General features: G+C 41.0%; 1 protein-coding gene across 3 annotated transcripts in view; it reads right to left on the reverse strand.

Moving 5' to 3' along the window:
• Window positions 1-13,508, reverse strand: part of DOCK2 (dedicator of cytokinesis 2) — a 415,558-nt gene that overhangs the window by 234,305 nt on the left and 167,745 nt on the right. The gene's annotated exons all lie outside the window — the stretch shown is intronic.

The raw sequence follows: 13,508 nt of genomic DNA on the forward strand, positions 1-13,508 counted from the left end.
TGGGTGATGAAGAAGCTGAGTCACCAAACAAGATTACCTAGGGATCAGCACTAGAAGGAAGTCACTATCACCTCTGAGCTAAAGGGACAAATAGACAAGGTAGTGTTTCTGGAGTCCAAGACTGGGTTTCTGTGATGGAAACTATAACCTTGGGGGAGCTTATGCAGTAGAGGCTGCATTATCCATCTTGGGGGAAATCCATGGTGAGCCTGGTTACAACATCTACAGGGTACTACCCACTTTAAATGCAAGCCACTGAACCTTGGGTAGAACTTGTCAATGCTTTCTGAGCATTTGCCATGGTGAGCAAGAGTTTTATGCATGATTACAACACAGATTCACTACATCCTCAAATCCTCTTACCAGCATAGCCTTAAGGCACAGAGTTTCATCAATGCATATCTGGGATGGTGGTCACGGACAAGTGGAAAGGCCACTTGGAATTCTAAGATCAGCAGCTCCAGGTATGAGTTCCAACTCTGCCCTTACCAGCTATGTGGCCACACTTGTAACTTAAACTCTGAGTCTCAACTTCATCATCTACAAACTGTGGAAGGTTCTCTCACCAGCCTTTCAAGGTTGATGTGAACTTAAAAGTGACACATGCGGGGCGCCTGGGTGGCTCAGTCAGTTAAGCGTCGGACTTCGGCTCAGGTCACGATCTCGCAGTATGTGAGTTCGAGCCCCGCGTCGGGCTCTGTGCTGACTGCTCAGAGCCTGGAGCCTGTTTCAGATTCTGTGTCTCCCTCTCTCTCTGACCCTCCCCCGTTCATGCTCTGTCTCTCTCTGTCTCAAAAATAAATAAATGTTAAAAAAAAAAAAAAGTGACACGTGCAATTTGAAACAATGCACTCACCTAATTCCACTGCAGGAGATTCTGTGGGTCTGAGAAATAGCCTGGGCATCAGTAATTTCTGAATTTTATGTGGGTTATTCTGATGGCTGAGAACCATGACAAACGTACTGTGAAGCTCTACAAATGAAGGCTGGAATATGGAAACGACCTGTGTCTCCAGGACCCAGCCAGAGACTGACATAAACAAAATGCTAAAGAAATGGGTGATTTAAAAGGTGGGTAACTACTCACACTCGTTCCTAAGTACCTCATTAACCTTTGCTGCATTCACCTCAACTGTAGTTTGTTTTTTAATGTAACCAATGAAAGGAAATAGACTCATAGTTGGGGGAGGGCAAAAAAAGAAAGAAAGAAAGAAAGAAAGAAAGAAAGAAAGAAAGAAAGAAAGAAAGAAAATGTGCTTATTAAAAAGCCCCCTCACCTCCCAACATGCTCTCGGTGACTATTGTTTTCCAAAGATGAATAGCCCAGGGCTTGCTTCCTCTCTCTGTCCCATACTTGCTTCTTTTGCACTTTGGCTATAACCCCCAGTTCTCCAGCCCTGTAGAGCTCACTAGCAAGACATCTATCAAAGCATATATTTTACAGCAACAGCAGTCTCATGCTCCATGGGGTCCAGCTGGACCTCAATCTCTTGCTAGATTCTCTTACTAGATTAGGTGAGCTCCCCACAACCATCCAGCCCTTTCCCCACATCTACTCAGGGGTAGGGGTGAGAACATCTCCCCTCACTTCTTGGCTGTAGGTCAACCTCTCTCCTGATTCCTTCTCCTTTATTTCTTCAAGCCTTTTTACTGACTTACAATCTCCTATTTCTTACATTACATGACTGTGATGCCTATGGTAATAACAATAATAGCTAACATTTCTGAGTTCTTACTAAATACCTGGCACCTTGCTAAACGCATTAACTCATCTCACAATGTGATGAGCAATATTACAATCTCCACTGTTCACATGTAGAAACTGAAGCCCAGAGAGGTGAAGTAACTTGTCCAGAGTCACACAGTTAGAAAGTTAGGGAAAAATGATTCAAACCCAGCAGTCTGGCTCTAGAGCCTGCTCCTCACCCAGGCAGACTCAACAGGAACACAGATCTCTGGCTGCTACTTGCCAGCCTCTTTCCATATGTGAAGATACATAGACCCTGACTTCAATTGAGCCAACTTCTAACTGCCTTGAGTGACTTCTGATCTTTTCTCTCCTTTTTAGAAAATCTTCAGTGCTATGTATTCATGACTCCCTTATCTTTTCTGCATTCCTTTGCAATTTCATCAACCTAAGCCCACTGCAAATTTATATAATGGTTTCCATTTGATGTTATTTTTTTTCCAGGATTACATCTCTTCTTTTACCAACAGAGATAATAAAACCCCTTTTCTCTTGACCTCCTGCCTCCTGCTTCTTTTAAATAGCCATTTCATCTTAGTCCAAAAAGCGGCAATTAGACTGCTCAGGAAGTTTGGTATTTAAAAGTGGAAAACTGTCAAATTCAATTCATTTCACTCTGAAAGCTCCCAGTATGAGAGGCTGTATAGCAGAGTGTTTGGGGATCAGACAGACTTGAGTTTGAATCTCAGTTCTGCTAATTTGAGCTAGGTGACCTTGGGCAAATTACCTTTATTCTGTGAGTTTCAATTTATTTATAAAATGTGGCAAACTTCATAGTACGTGTTTGAGGTATAAATAAAGTAATGCAGGTAAATCCCTTGATATTAAGGGTTGGCACACAGTAAGCCCTCAATAAGTGGTGGCTGCAATTCATATTCCCCTGGGTCTGCATCAGCATTCAGGCTAGGCTTACAGATTCTCAGCACGTAGCAGAAAATGCAGAATAAGGCAATACATAATCTAAACTCTGGATGATATCGAATGTCACCTAAAAAAATGTATAGCATATATGCAAATAGAAAACTTTCAAGATGATAAACCTGTGCTAAGCAGTAAAAATGCAGCCACAAATCACCTACTGTTAATTGCTCTAGTGCCAGGCAAGTGGAGGGAATCTCTAGGAAAGTGTCTTCTGGGCTCAAACTAAGCAGTGGCTTATAATTGAAAAGACAAAGTCAGTCTTCCTTTTATGGGCCTGGCAAAGATATTAATCCATCCAACCTAAACACACTGCAAATAGTAGTGATTTTTCTTCTTTAATAATTACAGGCTGTGATACCTGGATGGATCTTGGAGTACTTTCTATAAGTGAAATCTTGTACATAAGCCCTGTTATATATAACATAGTGGAAGGAGAGCTGGAAAGCTGGCGGGGGGCGAGGGGGGTTGCTTCTTGCTTCACTCGAGGCCCTATGCCAGCCCTGGGACTTTGCAGAATGCCATTCAGAACCGATCCCCCACAATGTTTCCAGAATAATAATAGAACATACCATACATGAGATGATTTTCAGTAATAATATATAGACACAGCATTTTCAAACACTGAATCAAGTTATGCTGAAGGTATCCTCTTTTTTCATTTTTGGTTCAACCCTCGTTTTGATCTCAAGCAGAAAAATCTCCCTTTGATGTGAATATGTCTTTTTTTCCCCCTTAAGTTTATTTTCTTATTTATTTTGAGAGAGACAGAAAAAGTGCAAGTGGGGGAGGGGCAGAAAGAGAGGGAGACCAAGAATCCCAAGCAGGCTCTGCACCATCAGTGAGGAGCCCGATGCCAGGCTTGAACCCACAAACCATGAGATTGTGACCTGAGCTGAAACCAAGAGTTGGATGCTCAACTCTGAGCCACCCAGGTGCTCCATTTCTTTAAAAAATTTTATACTATATTTTCTCTGATTCATGATTGTCTCTTATTTTTCAAAATTCTATTTTTAAAAGTTTGCTTTGCCTCGCAGAGTCTCTTTCCTCCAAGTTGTTTCTCTTCTGTTTGCTTGTTTTGCACTCTTTTTTTACATTCAAATTGTTCTCTGTTCTCTGGAATGGGTGATGGTATGTTCATATTTTGGTGTGGGTAACTGAAAGGCTGGTTGCCAACTCTGAGCATGTGAGTAGAGCTTGTGGTCTGTGAGCTTCTCTGCAGGGTGAACCAGTTGGGACAGTTAGCCAGAGAGTCTCAAATACTCAAATATACAAGTCTGTTTTTTTTTTAAATTTTAACATTTTTAAATTCTTTTTGTTTTAATTTTTTGAAAGAAAGAGTGAGCACAAGCAGGGAAGGTGCAGAGACAGAGGGGGAAACAAAATCCAAAGCAGGCTCCAAGCTTTAAGCTGTCAGCACACAGCCTAACACAGGGCTCGAACTCATAAACTGTTAGATCATGACCTGAGCCAAAGTCAAACCCTTAACCAACTGAGCCACCCGGTTACCCCTATACAATTCTTTCTTCTTGTGCTGCTCAGATTCCACACACAGGCATTCTCTCACCTCTTGCCTGAAGGATTAAGCGCCAGCTGTAGCCTTCCAAAAGCCAAGTGGGACAAAAGTGTCTGAAGCTTCTGCTTCTAGGAGGCATACTTTGATTGATACCTTGTTTCTAGTATGGCATCATTGACTTCCGTTTTGATGAGTGTCTCCTAGTCCAGCCCTGTTTTTTGTTTTGTTTTGTTTTATATTAAATTTAATTTACTGTCAAATTGGTTTCCATACAACACCCAGTGCTCATCCCAGCAGGTGCCCTCCTCAATGCTCCTCACCCACTTTCCCCTCTCCCCGACCCCCCATCAACCCTCAATTTGTTCTCAGACTTCAGCCTCTACTACAAAGCTGTTTTGTCTTTACAGATTAAACCTCCAGTGACCCAGCTGCACCGAATCAGGCTGCTTCTTCAACAGACTTGCAACCGTCTTCCTTGTTACAGTTCCTCTTCGTCATCCCACCTCCAGGGGGACCTGGTACTACACTTTCTGAAACGTTGGGGGAATCTTTGCTTTAGATTGGATGGATGAGTTCTCAGCTTTCCCCAATGCCAGCCTATGAATTACCTTTCCTGGGCCTGCTAAGTCACTTATTCACTTTCCATATGATATCCACCTTCTTTTAGAATCCTCCCTTATCTTCCATATCAGGTTTTCATGAGGGAGCAAAACATGGGACTACAGTTTATGTATCATCTTTACAAGGGGTTTCTACACCAAATTTTTGAGTTTAAATGTTTATAAGTGAGCCGATATTATTCAAAATATTACAAGTTCATGTGATAACGTTAAATAACAAAAAATGTGATTGTGTAATGCAAATGGCTGAGGTTTTGAAAAGAGTTCCAGTGCAACCCCTAAGTTTACAGAAAGAAAAACTTCAGCACTGAGAAAGGGGGTGGGGGTGGGGTGGGGGTGGGGGAGGTCATGTGACCAGTGGCAGGTAAAGTCATCAGAGCAAAAATGAAAAACCAGTTCTGCTGAGCAAGTCCGGGCCAACAGCTTCCTCCACTCCAGCAGGCACACAAGCAGCCTTGGTCCTTGCGTTCATGCCAAGAACAATCCCAGGTTCTCCACCTGCTTTGTCTTCAGATCTCTTTAATAGGAAGATAAAGATCTCAAGGTCACAACTACAGAGTTAAATCCAAAGACCTTTTTTTTTTTTTTAAGCCAAAAAATAATGCATTTTCTGACCACAGAAACAGCTACAATCTATGGCTGCTACTATTTTTCCCTGCTCTGCGTTTCTGTGTAAGAGGCCTTTTAAACTTCTTTCTTATCTCAAAGGAACCACAAACACTTAGCTAGAAAGAAAATATCCTAACTTTCAAAAGATAGTAACAGTATCATCTAAAGTAGAGTCACCTCTTTCTATGACCCCTTGAGGCAATGTGATTTTCCTTTTTTTCTTAAACCTGGAAATTGCTTCTTTTTTTTTCTTTTCTTTTGAGAGAGAGAGAGAGAGAGAGAGAGAGAGAGAGAGAGGAGAGAGACAGAGGGAGAGAAAGAATCCCAACCAGGTTCCACACATAGCACAGAGCCTGACGCAGGGCTTGATGCCATGACTGTGAGATCATGACCTGGGCTGAAATCAAGAGTCAGATGCTTAACCAACGGAGCCACCCAGGCACCCTGGAGACAATGTGATTTTCTCATGAGTTCTAGGCTTAGTGCTATCTGCCTTCTTTCTTCTTGTTTGAAGTAGTTTCCGTCCAGAAAGATTTGACTTTAACTGTATAACACTGCATTGTGGGGAGCAAGTGACAGAGGCTGCCAGGGATTAAGAGGAGAGGGAAGTGGGGGTCAGCAAAGTCTAGCAGGGGGCTTTGTCACTCCTCATCATCTCTGCCTCTCCTACCCACTGGGTGACTTCCATTTCCCAGGTAGGACTTAAGCAATACCTTCATGTGGTCATAGGTGTCTCTGAACCATAAGTTAGCCTTCTTGAGAAGGGGGGAGTTTGAGTTGGTGGCAGAAAGATATAATAAAGAGGAAAAGAAGATATGAGTCCTCATCCTGACACTGCTATTACCCAACAGTCTTTTTTTTTTTTTTAATTTTTTTTTTCAACGTTTTTTATTTATTTTTGGGACAGAGAGAGAGACAGAGCATGAACGGGGGAGGGGCAGAGAGAGGGAGACACAGAATCAGAAACAGGCTCCAGGCTCCGAGCCATCAGCCCAGAGCCTGACGCCATCAGCCCAGAGCCTGACGCGGGGCTCGAACTCACGGACCGCGAGATCGTGACCTGGCTGAAGTTGGACGCTTAACCGACTGCGCCACCCAGGCGCCCCTACCCAACAGTCTTGAGGTCATACCATATGCCAGGAACTGTGCATGTAGATTTGAAACCTATAATCTACTTTTTTTTAAGGCCCAATGAAGTCCAAGATGAAATATGAGGATCGAGAGGTTTATAAACTTGCCCAGACATTATCCACTCCTAAGTGGACACGTCTGAACGCAAGCTCAATTCTATCTAATTCTGGGCTCTTTCCAAAGCATGGTGGTGGTGCTGGGAGGTGAGAGCGCTTTGGATTCCAGGCTTATAACTACCACCGCCTCCATCTTTTAGGATCACAGAAATGAATAGATGCAGCAGCACTTTGTAGATGATAAATCATTCTGCAAATTTGTCCAAAGTTAACAATAAGACAAACATTTGTGTGCACAGCTGTTTATAGCATATTGTATTGCTTTTAATATCTAAATGCACCAAGCAAGATAAATATCCCCAAGTCTGGGATCCTATTATATAAACAACAGCTTATCCATGCAATAGAGTAGGAGAAGGTAGATATGCCTTGATCTGGACAGATATCTTTAACACACTCAGTAAAAAGAGACTACAGAGCACCATTCGTAAGCCCATTTATGTTTGTGAAAAAAAATATTTTTCTATGTCCAAAAAGTCTGTAAAAATAATGGTACCCCGGAGCAGAGGTAAGAACGAGAGATGTGAGGTTAGAGGGATAATTTTACTTCCTGTGGTTTGTTAGAATTTTTCATAATAATCATATATGATAATAAAGAATATAGAAATTTTTCCCAACAGGAAAAGAATGAATGTCAGTCTATACACCCAAGAAATCGTATTCACAGGGATGGAGTGGATACACAGCAGGGGCCACAGTGTGCTGCAGGCAGGTCTGTGGTGAGGCACGAGGCACGAGGGCACTCCCCATCCCCTAGACCCTCCACCCCATGCCAAAGCTGCCATAGAATCCTGGTGCTCACAAGTTGGAGTGAAGTTGTCAGTGTTACTGAGATGACAAAAGAGCGCTACAAAGTAACACGGATTAACCCTTTTAAAAAGGCACAAGTATGAAATGTTTTATCCATTTATCAAATGCTTTTAACTTCCATTTTCTAGAAGATAGGGGGAAAAAATCTACTTAAAGCAACCAGGAAAAAGCACAAAACCATCACGTCCAACAACAAAAAAATCCCATTGTGCTTAGAGAGAAATGTTGCTGTTATTCAGATCCTGTAAGTTGCTTTGTGGGAACTTTTATTAAAATACACTGGACCCGGGGCGCCTGGGTGGCTCAGTCGGTTGAGCGTCCGACTTCAGCTCAGGTCACGATCTCGCAGTTCGTGAGTTCGAGCCCCGCGTCGGGCTCTGGGCTGATGGCTTAGAGCCTGGAGCCTGCTTCCGATTCTGTGTCTCCCTCTCTCTCTGCCCCTCCCCCGTTCATGCTCTGTCTCTCTCTGTCCCAAAAATAAATAAACGTTAAAAAAAAAATTAAAAAAAAAATACACTGGACCCTCCAACCTGCAGCCTAGAGTGAAAAAAATTAAGCCTTCTTAGGTCTGTAAGTCTAACATCTCAGCGCTGATGAATGGAGACTGGTTGGACCCACTGATGAAGATGTACCATGGAGATGCTCTACTTTTGTGTTCAGTTCTTCAAAACGGGAGGAGTCTATGAGATTGTATAAGGAGAAGTGGATAAAGAACACAAGTAACAATTGTTGAATTCTTACTGTGTGCCAGACTATGGACTGTGTGCTTTGTATTTATAATTTCAGTGTGTCTTCGGAAAACCCTGGGACAAGTATTACCCCAATTTAAGATACAAAATAAGATTCATTCTGATTGTTAATACCATTTAGTATTTATTGAACACTTAATGTATGTCATTTACCATGATAATACTGTTTTATATGAACCATCTCATTTAGTTCACAGAATAATCTTAGAAAACTGCTATTCTAATTCCTCCTATATTACAAATGAGGAAATTCAGAGGTTAATGTAACTTGTCCTAAGTCACAGAATTACAAGTGATGGAGGTGGATTTGAATACATGTCTTCTTGGTTGCTAGGCTTATGTGTTGTGTACACAGGTATTTACAGAAATTTTGTATTATTTACAACATCTAAATGTAACAAGCAAGATACATGTGCAAACGGCCCTACAGCAATGGGCTCCTTTAAGATTTCCATTGTAGAAATGGAAGTTTGTAAACTTTTTGTAATATTTCAAAAAAAATTTAACAGAAATTGTACACTCATCCATCTTCAGTATCACCACATGGGCTTGTTAATTACAATGTCAAGATTTCTTGTTTGCATGAGAACTACAGGTCAATACTCTGTTTAACTCTGCTGGTCAGAAAATTCAGAATGGTGCTTATATATTATTCTTTTTTTTTTTTTAATTTTTTTTTTAACGTTTTTATTTATTTTTGAGACAGTGAGAGACAGAGCATGAACGGGGGAGGGTCAGAGAGAGAGGGAGACACAGAATCTGAAACAGGCTCCAGGCTCTGAGCTGTCAGCACAGAGCCTGATGCGGGGCTTGAACTCACGGACCGCGAGATCATGACCTGAGCCGAAGTCGGCCGCCCAACCAACTGAGCCACCCAGGCGCCCCTTATTCTTTTTTTTAAAACTAATGAGTCAACACATCACTTGACATTTAATACATGTTTCTTGTTTGGGAGACAATGCATTTTAAAATGTGCATCCAGTGAAAAACGGTGGGTGAAAACTGCTTGGTGGTGACAACATTTTCTATTATTTATCCAGAAAGTCATTCAAAATGTGGCTTCTGTGTCTCCATGCCAGGGCTGCCTGATGAGCTTTCTCCCTCCCTCCAATACTGACCTCCTCTCCATCCCCTCCATTGGCAGCCTAGTGTTTCTATTCTCTTTCCTTTGTTTACTTTTGCTTTATGCCTTTGCTTTATCACCATACTTCATCCCTGATGCCAGGATGGCTTCAGCCACAGGCAGAGAAGTTGCCTGTGGAGATCAACATGATTCTTCCCCACCCCAAATGAATTCCCAAATATATCTCCAACTGTTTATTGATACTTGAAATTCCATGGAGAGAATGCCATTCTTTGACTTAAGGCTAATTCTCTCCTGTTAAAATGCAGCCCTGATTGAAAACTTTAAAACATTAGAATACAAACCCCTGTGAGTTAAGAGCCACAACACATCCACTACTATAGGTAGTGCATCATCCCTGAATTCCTTGAAGATAGGGATTAAATCTGGTTATTGTTTTAGGTTCAACACCTAGCACAAATACCTGGCACACAATAAGGAATCACCACATCAATTTAATTTAATTAATTAATTAGAAAAGCTCACATGAAGTGTCAGGTAATTTGTCAAGATGCAAGGAGAGGTTCTTAGATGAGGGGATGGAATCAGAATGGAGATTCTGGAAGCTTCTGGGCATGGACTTCCTCAATTGTACTGATAACACAGCTTGACCTCACACAATGACTAAAGGGTTCTTGGACAGGAGAAAAGAGGAATAAAAAAATATACACAATCTTCCACCTTCCTTCCTACAGTGAAAATACCCATAATCACCCAGCCATCCTCCAGAGAAAGAACATAGACATCAGACAGCTCACTTTGTGATGAGTGATCTAGTTTCCTCACCAGGACCTCCCCAAATCAAAATCCTATTGTCCTCTTTTTTTTTTGTAAAATGGAATCTCTCCCCACAAATCCCTCCCAATTCAGGTAGGCACAAAACTAAGTTCAGAGACAGATCTCATGAAACACCCCAGTATCCTATGCCTCAGCCAAAACTCAGAGCCCACTCTCACTGACTGCTTAGGAATTGATAACACCAGAAACTTTAGAAAAATTACCATCAATGCGAGGCTTTAAAATCTTCCTGTCCAACCTCTTTTCCTTTGCCGGGAAATTATGGAGAAAGTAGGCCAATTTAAAATGTAAGAGAATTGACCAGCAAAAAGCAATAAATCTGAGGAATAAATGTGAATCCTCTGATCTACGTGTGCAGTTACACAGACATCAGTGCTGTTTTTTTAGCTCAGACTGGATATAATTAAAACCCTCTCCAGAATCTCATCTCAGAACAAGCAATAGAGGCTTGTGCATCTCTCCATGGTGCTGATAAAACACTGCCTTCTAGAACTAGGGCATTTCGCCTCTTGAGAAGTATGAAGTCTCAATCTCTCTCTCTCTCTCATGCTCTCTCTATATCCTTCTCTCTGTCTCTATATCTCCGTCTCCCTTGACCACCACAGTGTGTGTCTTTGCTTTAATTTTGATAAAGCATTTGCAATTTATTTTATTGTTCCATAATTGTAATGATGATTTCAATGTATTTTTATACTCCTATCATGTATCTGATATTTACTATCATCCCCACCCAACTCTTTTTGGAAAGTTTATGTTGTATGTTCCCTCTTCTACCACTATCTCTCTGTGGCCAACCTATTTCCCACAACACATTTGGAAGGGGGAGAACTAGTTTATTTTCTGATTTATTATAAATTTTCCAATTTGATCTATGGTTTCTGGTGGTTTTTATAGATGAAAAGAAGATGCCCACCTTACTTCCCAGTCTCCATAATATACTCAGCACCACCACTTATAACCCATATCCCTGGTCCTTCCCTGATCAGCTGCAAACAGGAAAGCCTTTCTTCTGAATGTTCAGCTCCTTTATATGCTCAGCCAGTGACAGCCCAGCCTAAGTGGTTAGTATAACCAACTCAGCTTGAAACAGATCTATGTGTTTATTCCTAGAAGTACACTAAGAGTTTCTTTCCAATGAGCGTGTGGCATCTAGAAGTAGTATTCTGCTTTCAGTGTTCCTAGGTCTAGAGATGAATTTAGAACTCTGGGGCAGTGCCTAAACATTGAGTTGCTGCCCCACCCCAAACTCCTGTCCTACAAAAATGAAATAGCCAGGGTAGCACTCATTATCACTCAGTATCTCCAGAAACATACCTTGAGTATCTATTTTAGTAGTTGATACTATGGCTGCATTTCTAGAATAACCTAGGGACTTTCTAAATATATAAATATTTTCATGCCCAGGTTCTACCCCAGACTAACTCTAAATCTCCAGGCATTGCTATTTTTTTTGAAAGCTCTTCATATAATTCTGATATGAAGTGGAACTGAATACCACTGACTTACTAGGTGCCATGCTCTGTCCTGAGTTCTGGGGATTTTGGGACAGAGAAAGCCTAGTACCTGCTTTTAAGAAATAAGTCCATTGGCAGGGTATTACTAGGGAAGAGCCATACAGTGAGGAAAGGCCATAACAGTGTTATCACAAAGTGCTGAGTAAACTCAGAAAAGACATAAAAAACCTAATCTAGGGGAATCTGGGATGATGTTCTGAGGGAGGTGCTATTACAACCAGCCAGGTAAAATCTGCACTTGATATGCTCTTTGCTATAATAAGTAGGGCTTTATAATAAGAGTGCTTTTCTCTAATAAGAGTATAATCTACCAACACATTACTAACCCTTATATATTCTTCCAACCCCTTTCCCTCAGCCTGTGTCAAGTCTCACCCTGCTCACATACATTCTTACCTGCTCCCTGGAATTCTGATTATGATCTTCCCATAATCACAATGTCTTCATAAAACAGAGTTTACCACATCTTAGCCTTGGACTGCAGGCCACTCCTTGAGGAAGTTCAGCCCTTTGAGTCTGGTGAGATTTTATTTCTTTCAGGCACTAACCCAGCTATCCTAATCATCTGCAGCCAGCTCATCCTTCCCACAGAGAGCAATCAGATGGGTTTTTACCTGTGTTTGAGATCCCCTTCTCCCCCCGGTCACCTGCCAATCTCCTACTCAAATAAAAAAAAAAAAAACAGTTCAATAATCATCTTCAGAAAGCCTTTTCCCACTCGACCTCTCTCAACCCCTACCTCACCCTAGGTAGGGTTGGTTGTTTTTTTTTTTGAGTTCTCACAAAACCTTACTCAATATTTCTTTGAACTAAGGTACCACATCTATCAATTTTGAGTGTCCTAGTGTAGCATCCACCAAGTACATGTATAAATATGTGAAGTGAATGTGTCAATGGATGGATGGATGATTGGACAGATGGATGGAAGGATAAATATATGGGAAAATGATACTCCTAAATTTATTTTGTATCTTATCAATTCAGAGTTTAGTGCAAAATAATAGATGTGCTAAGTTATCTCTTCTCAAAGCAAAGATGCTTTCTTTTTCTTACATGCACTCTTTCTTTTCTTCTTTCACTGTTTACCCTATAACCAAGATGTGGTGTTATAACTTGTCTTTCAGAGTAAGTTTCAAGTAGATAAATAATTAGTCTTCTGAGGGTATTTTGGAAGATTATAACTATTCCTTTCCAACCTTCCCTGAACTGTGTCATTCCTTGCCCCTAGATATGAAAGCCTTCCCTCTGCTCCCTAAAGACTGGTTCTATTCACAGAAGAAAAAATATTCCACTTTTCACAGAGGTTGCTTTCAGACTCTACTTATCATATTTCTAGCAACTCTCCATGAGTTTCTTTGAAGCATATCTGCCCTTTATTACCTACCCACAGCCACAGTGACAGTCAAGCCAGAGGAAGACATAAACAATACCAGTCTTGTCTCCATTTATACATTTCTGATACCTCACAAAAATGTGTATGTTAAATTATAGTGTCTAAAAAAATCAACTAACTCTTTTATCTCCTAAGATTACACCTCTAAATTATGTGGAGTTTTAAAAAATTCACTATTTACTGCACAAACATTATCAAAAACAAAAATGACATCATATACCCATAAGCCCAGCCCTGAAACATATCTAACTTATTGTTCTATAATGCCTTCAAGTCTTTTTCATGAAACTCTATGCAGCATGTAGACAATTTGTTTCCTGCTTTTTCCACTTAACATGGCATAAACATTTTTATTATCATACTTTTTGGCCAAAGGGAAGGCTCTGTTTGTACTTACCCTCTGAGGTGGCATAGGGGAAAGATTTAGATATAGACAGATTGAATTCTGCTTCTGCCAATAACTT

This window comes from Panthera uncia, assembly GCF_023721935.1.
Source record: "Panthera uncia isolate 11264 chromosome A1 unlocalized genomic scaffold, Puncia_PCG_1.0 HiC_scaffold_17, whole genome shotgun sequence".
NCBI lineage: Eukaryota > Metazoa > Chordata > Mammalia > Carnivora > Felidae > Panthera > Panthera uncia.